This window comes from Danio rerio, chromosome 4 (assembly GCF_052040795.2).
Source record: "Danio rerio strain M-AB ecotype USA chromosome 4, GRCz13ab, whole genome shotgun sequence".
In the NCBI taxonomy this organism is placed as follows: domain Eukaryota; kingdom Metazoa; phylum Chordata; class Actinopteri; order Cypriniformes; family Danionidae; genus Danio; species Danio rerio.
In genome coordinates, this window is record NC_141024.2 from 74,387,501 (window position 1) to 74,400,258 (window position 12,758).

General features: G+C 36.1%; 1 protein-coding gene across 1 annotated transcript in view; it reads right to left on the reverse strand.

Moving 5' to 3' along the window:
* Positions 1–11,457, reverse strand: part of slco1d1 (solute carrier organic anion transporter family, member 1D1) — a 790,174-nt gene extending 778,717 nt beyond the window's left edge. Inside the window, exon 1 of the mRNA XM_087246101.1 lies at positions 11,148–11,457. The gene's annotated coding sequence lies outside the window, so the exon portion shown is untranslated. The remainder of the gene's footprint in view (positions 1–11,147) is intronic.
* Positions 11,458–12,758: the final 1,301 nt, after the last annotated feature.

Sequence of the window (12,758 nt, forward strand, 5' to 3'; positions counted from 1 at the left end):
TCATGGTGAACTTTTAATTTTCTTTTGGTCTTAGTGCAAAATGTAACTACAGAAGATTCAAGCTTTAAATCAGTAAATTATCAAAACTCTTTTCTTGAATTTCAAAAGATGCTAACGGTCCTATTGGATTCAATGATTTATGCTAAGCTAAGCTAAACGTGCTCCCTCCAGAGATCGACTAAATGGACTGAAAAATGGTCCACTCAACTATTTAAAGAGCCCCTTGTCACGATCACCAGCGATCGTAACTCCTAAGATCTCATTCACAATAACTTATGGACTACAAATCCGCCTGTCATGGACTACATTTTTATACATGCACTCCGCTCACACACACACACATGCTTCCAGTGCAGTTGGTGTGTGTGAGCATACCTGCCAACACTCATGTTTTTCCCTGGATTCTCCCGTATTCCAGACCCATCTCCAGCCACCCACCATTAGTTATTTATCCCGGAAAACCCCAGTAATTTCAACCCCTACCCCCCGGTCATCAGCATTTTGGTACGGTCTGTGAAACCCCTGCAGATTGCCAACATTGGTGTAGGATCTAGTGATGGGAAGTTCGGATCATTTTACTGACTCGGATCTTTGAGTCTAATTTATTGAGATGAACGAATCTTTTTTCAAGTCATTTCGTTCATTTGGTTCAATTTGCCAAAATATTATTAAAATGTTACGAATTGCTTCCAAACACATCTACAACTAGCCCAAAAGGTTTATTGCACGACAAATAAGTCATAAGTAGAATATAAGAAGGAGAAAATAATAATTCAATGTTGACCTGCTCTTTTGTCTATGAAAGTATTGTTGTCTCTTTGCTCAGCTCACCTCTTCATGTCTTTAAATGTCAGGGGTTCATTCACGTTACACTGACAGTCACATATAATCTTAATCAATGCACAGTCTGAACCGATAGGAGCCATGATCGTTCGTTCATCACGTGACAGAATGACTCAAACCCGAGGACTCGAGAGATGAATGGTTCAATTCTTTTTCCGGCTCTAAACACGTATGATTGGCCCGTGATGAACGAGTGACTCAGACCCAATAGAGGACTCGAGAGATGAACGGATCAAAACTTTTTCCGGCTCTAAACACATATGATTGGCTTCTGCCAATTTGCGCACGTGCGGATGAACAAATCACTCCCTAAAAGGACTCGTAACTCCCGAGTCATATTGAAGATTCGTTCAAAATGAATCGTTCATGAATGACCCATCACTAGTAGGATCTGATCGCAGCGGCCGCCCAAAATACTCTTCATAGTAGTTACTAACACCACAGCACACAGCACCCGGTACTGACCAGTGTTGAATACATCATCTGCACGCTAGAGAAAACAAAGAAGCAAGCATTTTAATCACACTTACTGAGGAAGAAACTGATCCATTATCCACTGATCCATGTACTGATAAAGTTCCTGTCGAGCTCTGACAAAGTCCCATACATCAATAGTCTTTTCTGATCCGTCCTTTAACAAACGGCCGACGAATCCCCCGTTGTAAGCATGTAGATTGCTGAAGCACTCATTAGAAAAATGAGGGGAACAGCACAAGGCTACTATAATGCGGAGGTATTTTTGCAGAAATTACCAGAACCACTGACTCTTCACAGCCTTATACTTGGGTAGAGAAAATAACACTTACTTTTCCCTTACACTTCCAGTAATATCCAGCTGAGCACATCGTCTTTATTAGGTTAGGTTAAACTTTATTTGTCTTTTTTTACATTTAACACAAGACAGTTCTTATCACGCCACTAATTGAAATGATCGATTTCACTGTGGTAGGATGATAGGTCCATGTCTTTGTGTAAGAGACTTAAAATGGCAGTGTCATCAGCATATTTCATAATATAATTATTAAAATGTGTGCTCCTGCAATCATTTGTGTACAAGGCAAAAAGCACAGGCGATGAAACACAACCTTGTGGCACTCCTGTATTACTATATCTGACCTCAGAAAGTGTCCCATTAACCCTTACCTGCTGAGCTCTGTTACTTAAAAAAAGAGTAAAACCATTTAATTAAGAACGTACTGACACCCATGTTATGAAACTTCTCTAAAAGTAGACGTGTCTGCACTGTATTAAAACCTGAACTAAAATCAACAAATAAAATACGAGCATTAGCTTCAGTATTCTCTAGATGCTTGGACACAAGATGAACAATGCTAAGAGCGGCATCCTCAGTGCTCCTATTCTGCCTATAGGCAAACTGGCATGTGTCTAAGAGTGGCTCTACCTCTTTTTCCAGTAATGAGGTATGACTAGATTCAACTGGGATGTGCTGAAGAGTTAGTGGGCGGGGCTGCAGGTTTCAATTTTCCTGGGTTTAAGCGCATAACAATTGGGCGAGGCTTAAGTTTCATATTGACGTCATGCCAAAATGGCTAAAGACTCGTTATCAAGATGATTGATTTAAAGTACTAGGAGTCGACTCTTTTATAGATGAATCAACAGTTTTAAACACTGTGCACTTTCAGATTTAAGCCTCAGCTGGATATTTCAGTTCACTTAGCGCTGTGCTACACACTACATGAAGATCATTCTCAAAAACCCATAATAGGTTTTTTTTTTTTACTTTAGGGGTGTGTAAAATATAATAACTTCCAAACAAATGTGGGTTCGAGTTAGGATAAACTTTTTACAGCCCAAATGAATATTGAGTCAAAAATTGCAATTGTAATTTACATTTACTTTACTTTTGTTTTGTTTGGTAAATAACATTTGCATCATAACATTACTTTGATATTGATTGTATCACACTATAGTTAATTAATTATTTTAAGAAGTCACATGTAATACAAGCAATATTAATTTATTTATTTTTTTTTTTCACAGATTTTTATTTATTTATTTATTTATTTTTTTGCAACTATGCTGCAAGTTTTGGAGCAACTATAGGTGAAATCAGAATTATTCACCCCCCTTCGAATTTTATATATATATATATATATATATATATATATATATATATATATATATATATATATATATATATATATATACATATATATTTATATATATATATATATATATATATACATATATATTTATATATATATATATATATATATATATATATATATATATACATATATATATATATATATATATATATATACATACATATATATATTTATATATATATATATTTATATATATATATATATATATATATATATATATATATATATATATATATATATTTATATATATATATATATATATATTTATATATATATATATATATATATATATATATTTATATATATATTTATATATATTTATATATATATATATTTATTTATATATATATTTATATATATATATATATATATATATATATATATATATATATTTATATATATTTATATTTATATATATATTTATATATATTTATATATATTTATATATATATATATATATATATATATATATATATATATATATATATATATATATATATATATATATATATATATATATATATATATATATATATATATATATATATATATATATATATACAGGTGAAGTCAGAATAAGTTATTGTATAATGGTGGTTTGTTCTGTAGACTATTGAAAACAATATAGCTTAAAGGGGCTAATAAAAATTACCTTAAAATAGTGTTTAAAATTACTCAACAATATATAACACTAGGCCATTTAAATATATATAGCCACTAACTACAATTGTTAATTTTTTGAATAAAGCAGTGTTGATTAAACATTCCCTCTCCAGTGTGCAAATATCTCAAACGCTCTTTATCCATCTGCATCTTTCTCTCATTTAATCTCCTGCAGAACTTAAAGATCTCACATTTCCCCATGTGCAGCACCTCCTACATAAACCTCATCATATACATGTTTGAGAGCGCATGTGGACGCCTCTTACTTTCTATAAACAGCTCGTGTGACGGGGAAGCTTAAGCAAGGATAATTAAAGTTATTGTTCGATATGTCACGGCTTATTTCTCTGTATATTATTGGTTTCCTCACTGAAAAAAACGACACTTTCAACAAACTTACTGGCATTTGTTACAGCTGAAATGTGTTGTTTTCTCAAAGTATGAATTAAAATACAAAGTAAAATATTTATGCATTAAGAAATATTTGGCATTTCTGTGTGGAGTTTGCATGTTCTCCCCATGTTGGCGTGGGTTTCCTACGGGTGCTCCGGTTTCCCCCACAGTCCAAACACATGCGCTATAGGGGAATTGATGAACTAAATTGACCGTAGTGTATGAGTGTGTGTGGATGTTTCCTTGTGCTGGGTTGCATCTAAAAGGGCATCTGTAATGTAAAACATATGCTGGAATAGTTGCTGGGTAATTCCGCTGTGGTGCCCCCTGATAAATAAGGAAACTAACCGAAGGAAAATGGATGAATGGATGGAAGTTGTGAACGTCGAGCTGAATCAGTGAGTTGAAGTTGGATTTAGCTTCTGGTTTTGGGATGAATAACAGCAGAAGATTGTGCATTATTGGCGGTTCCCTCCGGATGTGGACACGCAGCAGAATTACACAGCACAATACCGTATTTTCACAGCTCTAAATTACAGTTAATCCCTTCTTGACATTTCCCAGCTCTCCCACTTCTGAATCAAAGCACACAGAAACCCCTTGTAATCACATTTCAGGCCTCACCGGCGACGCTGTCAAATCACATTGTGTCATTTACAACAGCAGCTCATGTCCTTCTTTCATTTCTGTTCTGAAACACAATTAAAGGGTCGCTCTGCAGAAACGTGCACTTTTACTAAAAATGTATTTGATTTGTGATATTTAAACTTATTCTTAGAGATGGGTTGCTGTTGGAAGGGCATCCGCTGCGTATAAATGTGCAGGATAAGTTGGCGGTTCATTACGCTGTGGCGACCCTGGATTAATAAAGGGACTAAGCCGACAAGAAAATGAATGAATAAATCAATATTTAAACTTAGACCACATTTATCAATTACATTGCGTCAATTACAAAGCAGTTAATAAGCATAGTTGGTGTTTTTAATGATCATCCAGAATGCTTAAATAAACGAATAAACTATTCAAATAAACATTTATATATCTGATTACTCAGGCATATACTGATAGTTAATATATATATATATATATCCCTGCTGAAAAATCCAGCTTAAACCAGCCTGGGCTGGTTGGCTGGTTTTAACTGGTCGACCAGGCTGGTTTTAGAGGGGTTTTGGTCACTTCCAGGCTGGTTTCCAGCCATTTCCAGCCTGTCTTAGCTGGTCAGGCTGGGAGATGACCAGCTAAAACCATCTTGACCAGCCTAGCCAAGCTGGGAGTCCAGCCAAAACCAGCTATATCCAGCTTAAACCAGGCTGGTCAAGCTGGTTTTAGCTGGATTTGGCTGGTCATTTTCCAGCCTGACCAGCTAAGACCAGGCTGGAAATGGTTGGAAACCAGCCTGGAAGTGGCCAAAACCCCTCTAAAACCAGGCTGGTCGACCAGTTAAAACCAGCCAACCAGCCTAGGCTGGTTTAAGCTGGATTTCTCAGCAGGATATATATATATATATATATATATATATATATATATATATATATATATATATATATATATATATATATATATATATATATATATATATACAACAGTTCTGTCTGGTTCTCAAATCTGATAAATGCTTTATTAAGTCAACTTCCTCCAGTTTTGTGAGCTAATCTAATTTGAGGACTGTTTATGCGTCATAAATTCCTAATTAATGACATTTAATTAAAGGCTCAGTTATATTCTAAAAATGAAAATAAATCACTATATTAATTTCTATTTATTTGAAGATCTACAGATGAAACTGTATTGAATATTTGCAATCTCATTTTAAATGAAATTACTGTACAGTAACATTGAATTGTATCATAATATATTAGTAAATCAAAATATTGTTGTTGTTTTTTATCCAATTTGATGTCGTATTTTGACACTCCTGTTATTCAACAATGTCTAAACTCTACCGTAATCTTATTTTTTTTTTGGATATGATTGCAAAAATTTATTTGAGATTAATTTAATTGACATTTATAAGGGATTTATACTTTATATTAGGTCACAAAATTGTGTTAATAAAGCATTTAATAACATACAAATTAACTATTAGTAAATGCCCGAATAATAAGACAGACAAACGTGGATTTCAATAGTTTATTAATCATTTACTGACTCATTCTGAATGATCTTAAACTACTCTTAAATGCAAATGGTCTGTAAATAATCCAACACTTAATGAAAAATAAATCTTTAACAAATTATGAAACTATAATTATTAATCACATTATACAACCCAGGCTCATTCTGAAAACACAGTCCTGTGGACGTTTTCGGAGACCGCGAAATATGGGAGTCACGTATTTGTGCAGTTTTTGTTTTCACAAATCCACAAAAGGTCACTGCGTGTGCTTTTTCGTATCTCAAATGTCTCTCAGGAGTGCCGTTCGTGTCCGCTGTTCTCGCGTAAACCCACCAGAGGCCTCTGTCCACTGATTGACTTATCGACTGACCCACCCTCCTTCTTTCCTAAACCAAAATGAGTGTTTAAAAAAATGAACCAGTGAAAGAAAAGCCTTAACAGCCACCTGACTTTTACCACGTTTTCAGGTTTTACCACATTCTCACCCTGCTATTTACTAGTTTAATTTTTTAGCTGTCGTCTTGCCAGAATTGTTCTTCGCCAGACTCAAACCCTGTCATCCCAGTCAACTCCTCTCTGAGTCTCAAATCTGCAGTCGAGCCACTGGACAAAGCTATCCATTAGGAGGTAAGTGGTCAGCTGGTTGGGTGAAAAGGAACAGCATCATACCACCTGGTAGCATTTGTTTTAAAGATAAAATGTACCTCTGGCTACATAATTCGTGATCTCCAGAAATGTATATACGGGTACGTTTTCCGAATGAGCCAATGTTGCATGTGCCGCTGCTAGTTATAACTGTCCTTCTAGATTATTACAGGTAAAAACTAAAGAATAATCTACATTTTCCTAAAGCTAGAGCAGATATGAGTGCGAGTAAAGACTACACTATGTAGCCACACTGCAAAAACTGATTGATTGTATTTACTAAATAAATGTAAGGTACAGTAGGTGGTTGTAAATAATTTATGCGGGCTGAACTGAAACAAACACATTACATCGAAAACACCTCAATTTAATTGTTTTTTTAAATACGTTTGCAATCTCTCACCTTAAAACAATTGTATTTCCAATTGATCATTTTTCTTGAGCGCAGCAGTAAATGTAACACTATTTGTAATGTAGCGAATGATCTCCGTTTGGGAAGCAGTGCATCTCAAATATTCCCAACCAACCTCCAAATGAAGGACATGAGGACACCAGCAGCACCCCTGTCCAAACCCCCGTCAAGGACACACCATCCCCTGTGTGTGTGTGTGTGTGTGTGTGTGTGTGTGTGTGTGTGTGTGTGTGTGTGTGTGTGTGTGTGTGTGTGTGTGTGTGTGTGTGTGTGTGATTTTGGCCTCAGTGCAGGTGTGCACCATCCAGGCATGGCTGACACTGAATCTATTAATATCACCCTGGGCTAAATTTACCTCCTTTCTGCTCCGTCCACACACTGCTCCAGTCACACACATGTATACAGACCGCCACCATCCATACAGGAAAATGCCACAGTTATTAAGTTCCCAAATCATTTACCGGGAAAGATTGGCACTGTATGGCAGGTTGAATGTCTTATTTTTCTTATGTATTTAAAACGTAAAGCTGGAACATTAGCAAATGACTTAAATCTTACCTCGTTTTATTTTGTTTGTTTGTTTAGGTTTAGGGCGATGCAGTGGCGCAGTAGGTAGTGCTATCGCCTCCCAGCAAGAAGGTCGCTGGTTCGAACCTTGGCTCAGTTGGCGTTTCTGTGTGGAGTTTGCATGTTCTCCCTGCCTTCGCATGGGTTTCCTCCGGGTGCTCTGGTTTCCCCCACAGTCCAAAGACATGCGGTACAGGTGAATTGGGTAGGCTAAATTGTCCGTAGTGTATGAGTGTGTGTGTGAATGTGTGTGTGGATGTTTCCCAGAGATGGGTTGCGGCAGGAAGGGCATCCGCTGTGTAAAAACTTGCTGGATAAGTTGGTGGTTCATTCCGCTGTGGCGACCCCGGATTAATAAAGGGACTAAGCCGACAAGAAAATGAATGAATGTTTAGGTTTAACCACTAAACCACCGTGCTACCCTTTTTAAAGGAGTGGTTCACCCCAAAAAAATGAAGATTTATTTATTTACTCATCGTCAAGTGGCTCTAAACCTTTATAAATTCTGTTTTTTGAAAGAAATCTGGAACCATCGTCAACTGAAAAGTGTTTAATACTATGGAAGTCAATGGTTACAGGTTTTCAGCTTTCTTCAAAATACCCTCGTCTGTGTTCAATAGAAGAAAGAAGCTCAAATAAGTTTGTTACAGGAGAAAGTTGAGTAGATAATAACTGAATTTTCATATCTTAATGGCGAAAACCATGCATACAAACATACAAGCTGTATTACACCATTAGACCATTTACATATGCTACAATTGACAGAGGCTATTTCTGAAAATACAACCCTATATAGATTTCAGGAGATAGAATTATTTAGCCAGAGGTGCGTATGGCGGCATCTCGTCTTTAAAATGAATACTAACGTCACTGTGGTGTAACGTCACTCCTTTTCGCACTAGCAGCTGACAGCTTACCGTCGTATGGATGTCGCATACATCGTTCGACTTGAGACGCAGAGTGAAGTTGACCGCGATGACGGTCGAAGAATATTTCCAGAAAGCAGGTATGACACAAGCACCTTTCACTCAGTGATACCAGGAAATATCCGTAAATTACTGGAACGACTTTACTGGTAGATTAAAAAAAAAAGTGCTGTTCACACAGGTAAGACCGTTACGGATTTTTTCCAGAAAAGACCGTTCACACATCCTTTCCAAAACAACGGTAAATTCTGACATCAATACCCAGAAATGAACAAAGTTGGCATTAAGAAGGAACATATAAATGTTATTTGAATAGCATCTACACTGTAAAAAAAATCTGTTATTTTAGTGTTTATTTTCAGCAGCTGGGGTGCCTGAAAAAAAAGTTAAAGGACGACCGTTAAATTACAGAAATATACCATAAAATAACGGATATTAAATTTACCAAAAATATAAGTAAATTTCTGTAATTTAACGCTCTTATTTTAAATTATTTAAAGTTTCTGCTAATAAGCTGATGTTCTGAATCAGGTTTGTTTGGTTTAGGAAACCAAAAAATGCAAACCAGGGAAATGTGCAATGCTGCTGGTCCTCCAGGAACTTGCTCGAGAAACAGTTTTCAACCCCTTTTTTATCCTCCTGGCGGCTTCATTTTGTGTACATGCCATGTAGAAATGATTACATTGTTTGTAAGATCTATTATCATCAAGCTGAAAGCCTCATATATTCGTGTCACTCTCCTATTCTGCAGAAACACCTGCAGCATGACAACGGTCACCTATGGCAACCTCGCAACTACGCAAACACACCTTTCGCACGTCTAATCGACAAACACAAAGAGACAATTATCCTGCGAGGTTTCTCAGTTCACCACACTGCAATAGACGTAATTATCTTTTTGTTTTAATAATCTTTGCGTAATTAGATATAAATATTGCACCTCTTAATATAATACGAAGGTCATTTCATTCAGAGAAAGGGAGCCAAACCAGCATGCCCTCTTTTGCTTTAGGTGGAACCCACCCGCAAACATCACGCAATGAATAATTATTCTGTCAAAACAACAAACAAAGACACCCACTGCCTTTATTTTGTGTTGTTGTTGTTGTTTTAATTAGTTTGTGAGGGAATTTTAGGGAGGAGCAATGCCATAATGTCATAAATATCACATGCCCCTTTGCACATTGCAGTTATTTGACTGAATAAGTAGTTCAACTACTTTTTTTTCAACTTAAGAGCAGTAATTATTTCCTAAAAAAGCAGCAAAAGGAGGAAACACATGAACTCTGACAGGTGGTAATTATTAAGAGTCATCATCGTCACTGTATAATAGGTGAAACTGAGGACTGAGGGACCAAGAATCACTGAGAATGAGGAATACCTGTCGTTTGATTACCTTTGAATGAGCTTTAAATAAAGGCATTTTAAAGGATGTACTTTATACCGCTTTTTACACAGCTACTTGCCACAAAACAGAAAAATTAGATTCAAAACATTGTTCTAACCTTAAGAGCTTACTGATTCTTTAATTAAGGCAAAAGCTGACAGACACTAAAACAGCTGATGGAGTATACACTAACCTGCGCATTATTCAGACACTAGATGGAGACAAACAATTAAAAACACAAAGCTGACAGGTGAAAACAGCTGATGGAGTATACACTAACCTGCACATTATTCAGACACTAGATGGAGACAAACAGCCAAAAACACAAAGCTGACAGACACTAAAACAGCTGATGGAGTATACACTAACCTGCACATTATTCAGACACTAGATGGAGACAAACAGCCAAAAACACAAAGCAGACAGAAACTAAAACAGCTGATGGAGCATACACTAACCTAAACATTATTCAGACACTAGATGGAGACAAACAGTCTAAAACACAAAGCTGACAGACATTAAAACAGCTGATGGAGTATACACTAACCTGCACATTATTCAGACACAAGATGAAGACAAACAGCCGAAAACACAAAGCTGACAGACACTAAAACAGCTGATGGAGTATACACTAACCTGCACATTATTCAGACACTAGATGGAGACAAACAGCCAAAAACACAAAGCTGACAGAAACTAAAACAGCTGATGGAGCATACACTAACCTAAACATTATTCAGACACAAGATGGAGACAAACAGTCTAAAACACAAAGCTGACAGACATTAAAACAGCTGATGGAGTATACACTAACCTGCACATTATTCAGACACAAGATGAAGACAAACAGTCAAAAACACAAAGCTGACAGACACTAAAACAGCTGATGGAGTATACACTAACCTGCACATGTTTCAGACACAAGATGGAGACAAACAGTCAAAAACACAACAGAAACTAAAACAGCTGATGGAGTATACACTAACCTAAACATTATTCAGACACTAGATGGAAACAAACAGTCAAAAACACAACAGAAACTTAAACAGCTGATGGAGTATACACTAACCTGCGCATTATTCAGACACAAGATGAAGACAAACAGTCAAAAACACAACAGAAACTAAAACAGCTGATGGAGTATACACTAACCTGCACATTATTTAGACACTAGATGGAGACAAACAGTCAAAAACACAAAGCTGACAGACACTAAAACAGCTGATGGAGTATACACTAACCTGCACATTATTCAGACACAAGATGGAGACAAACAGTCAAAAACACAACAGAAACTTAAACAGCTGATGGAGTATACACTAACCTGCACATTATTCAGACACAAGATGGAGACAAACAGTCAAAAACACAACAGAAACTAAAGCAGCTGATGGAGTATACACTAACCTGCACATTATTCAGACACAAGATGGAGACAAACAGTCAAAAACACAACAGAAACTAAAACAGCAGATGGAGTATACACTAACCTGCACATTATTCAGACACTAGATGGAGACAGTCAAAAACACAAAGCTGACAGAGACTAAAACAGCTGATGGAGTATACACTAAGCTAAACATTATTGAGTATACACTAACCAGCATGTAAGTATATGGATTTCAATGTACTTACTGACAGTCAAGGTGATTCTCAGTTCCATGATGAGCTTTTGTTCTTTAGCAATTGTTATCTCAGAATAATATAAATTATAATGTTCAAGACCAATCAGAATCGAGTATTCCAGAGAATCGTGTAATAAACCCATAACACAATTAAACCTAATAAAGAATGCTCATCTGGGTTTGATAGCTTATGTGTAAGCAACAATGGAATGTTCATATGCTCACCTTTAGATTAGTCCCTGATTTATCAGGGGGGCCCACAGTGGAATGAACCACCAACTACTCTAGCATATGTTTTATGCAGGGGATGCCCTTCCAGTCACAACCCAACACTGAGAAACACCCATACACACTTGTTTACACACATACACTATGACCAGTTTAGTTTATCTAATTAACCAATGCTGCAGGTCTTTGGACTGTGCTGGTAACTCATGCGAATGTGGGGAGAACATGAAATTACACCTGGCCCAGAACAATAAAATAATAAAAAAAAAATTCTATTTTTAACATTTAACAGTGGCATATCAGCAGACAAACAACATTGTAAGACATTAATCTAAGGTTAAATTTAGGACATAATGTTGGGTGACTAAAATTCAATGTCCAGCCGGTATCTAAGGACAACGTTATTTTGATGTCCAATAAAGGCATCAAATGACGTTGATATTTGGTTGATTTTAGGTTGTTTTGGAAAGTGACCAAAATCCAACGTCAAGCTATTATTTTAAACCAACATTTATTCGTCAGGTATGGCAACCAAAATCCAACGTCTAATAGAGGTCATATTGGTAACATCCACACAACATCAAGCTGTAACATAATTAGATGTTAATATTTGGTTGATTTTAGCTTGTGTTAGCAAGTGACCAATATCCTACCTCTAGTCAACATCTTAAACCAAGGTTATATTGATGTCAAATACTGACAATTATTTGTCAAGGATGGCAACCAAAGTCTAACATCTGATAGACGTCATAGTGGTAACGTCCACACAACATCAATCTGTAACATCATTAGGCGCTGATGTTTGGCTGTTTTTAGGTTGT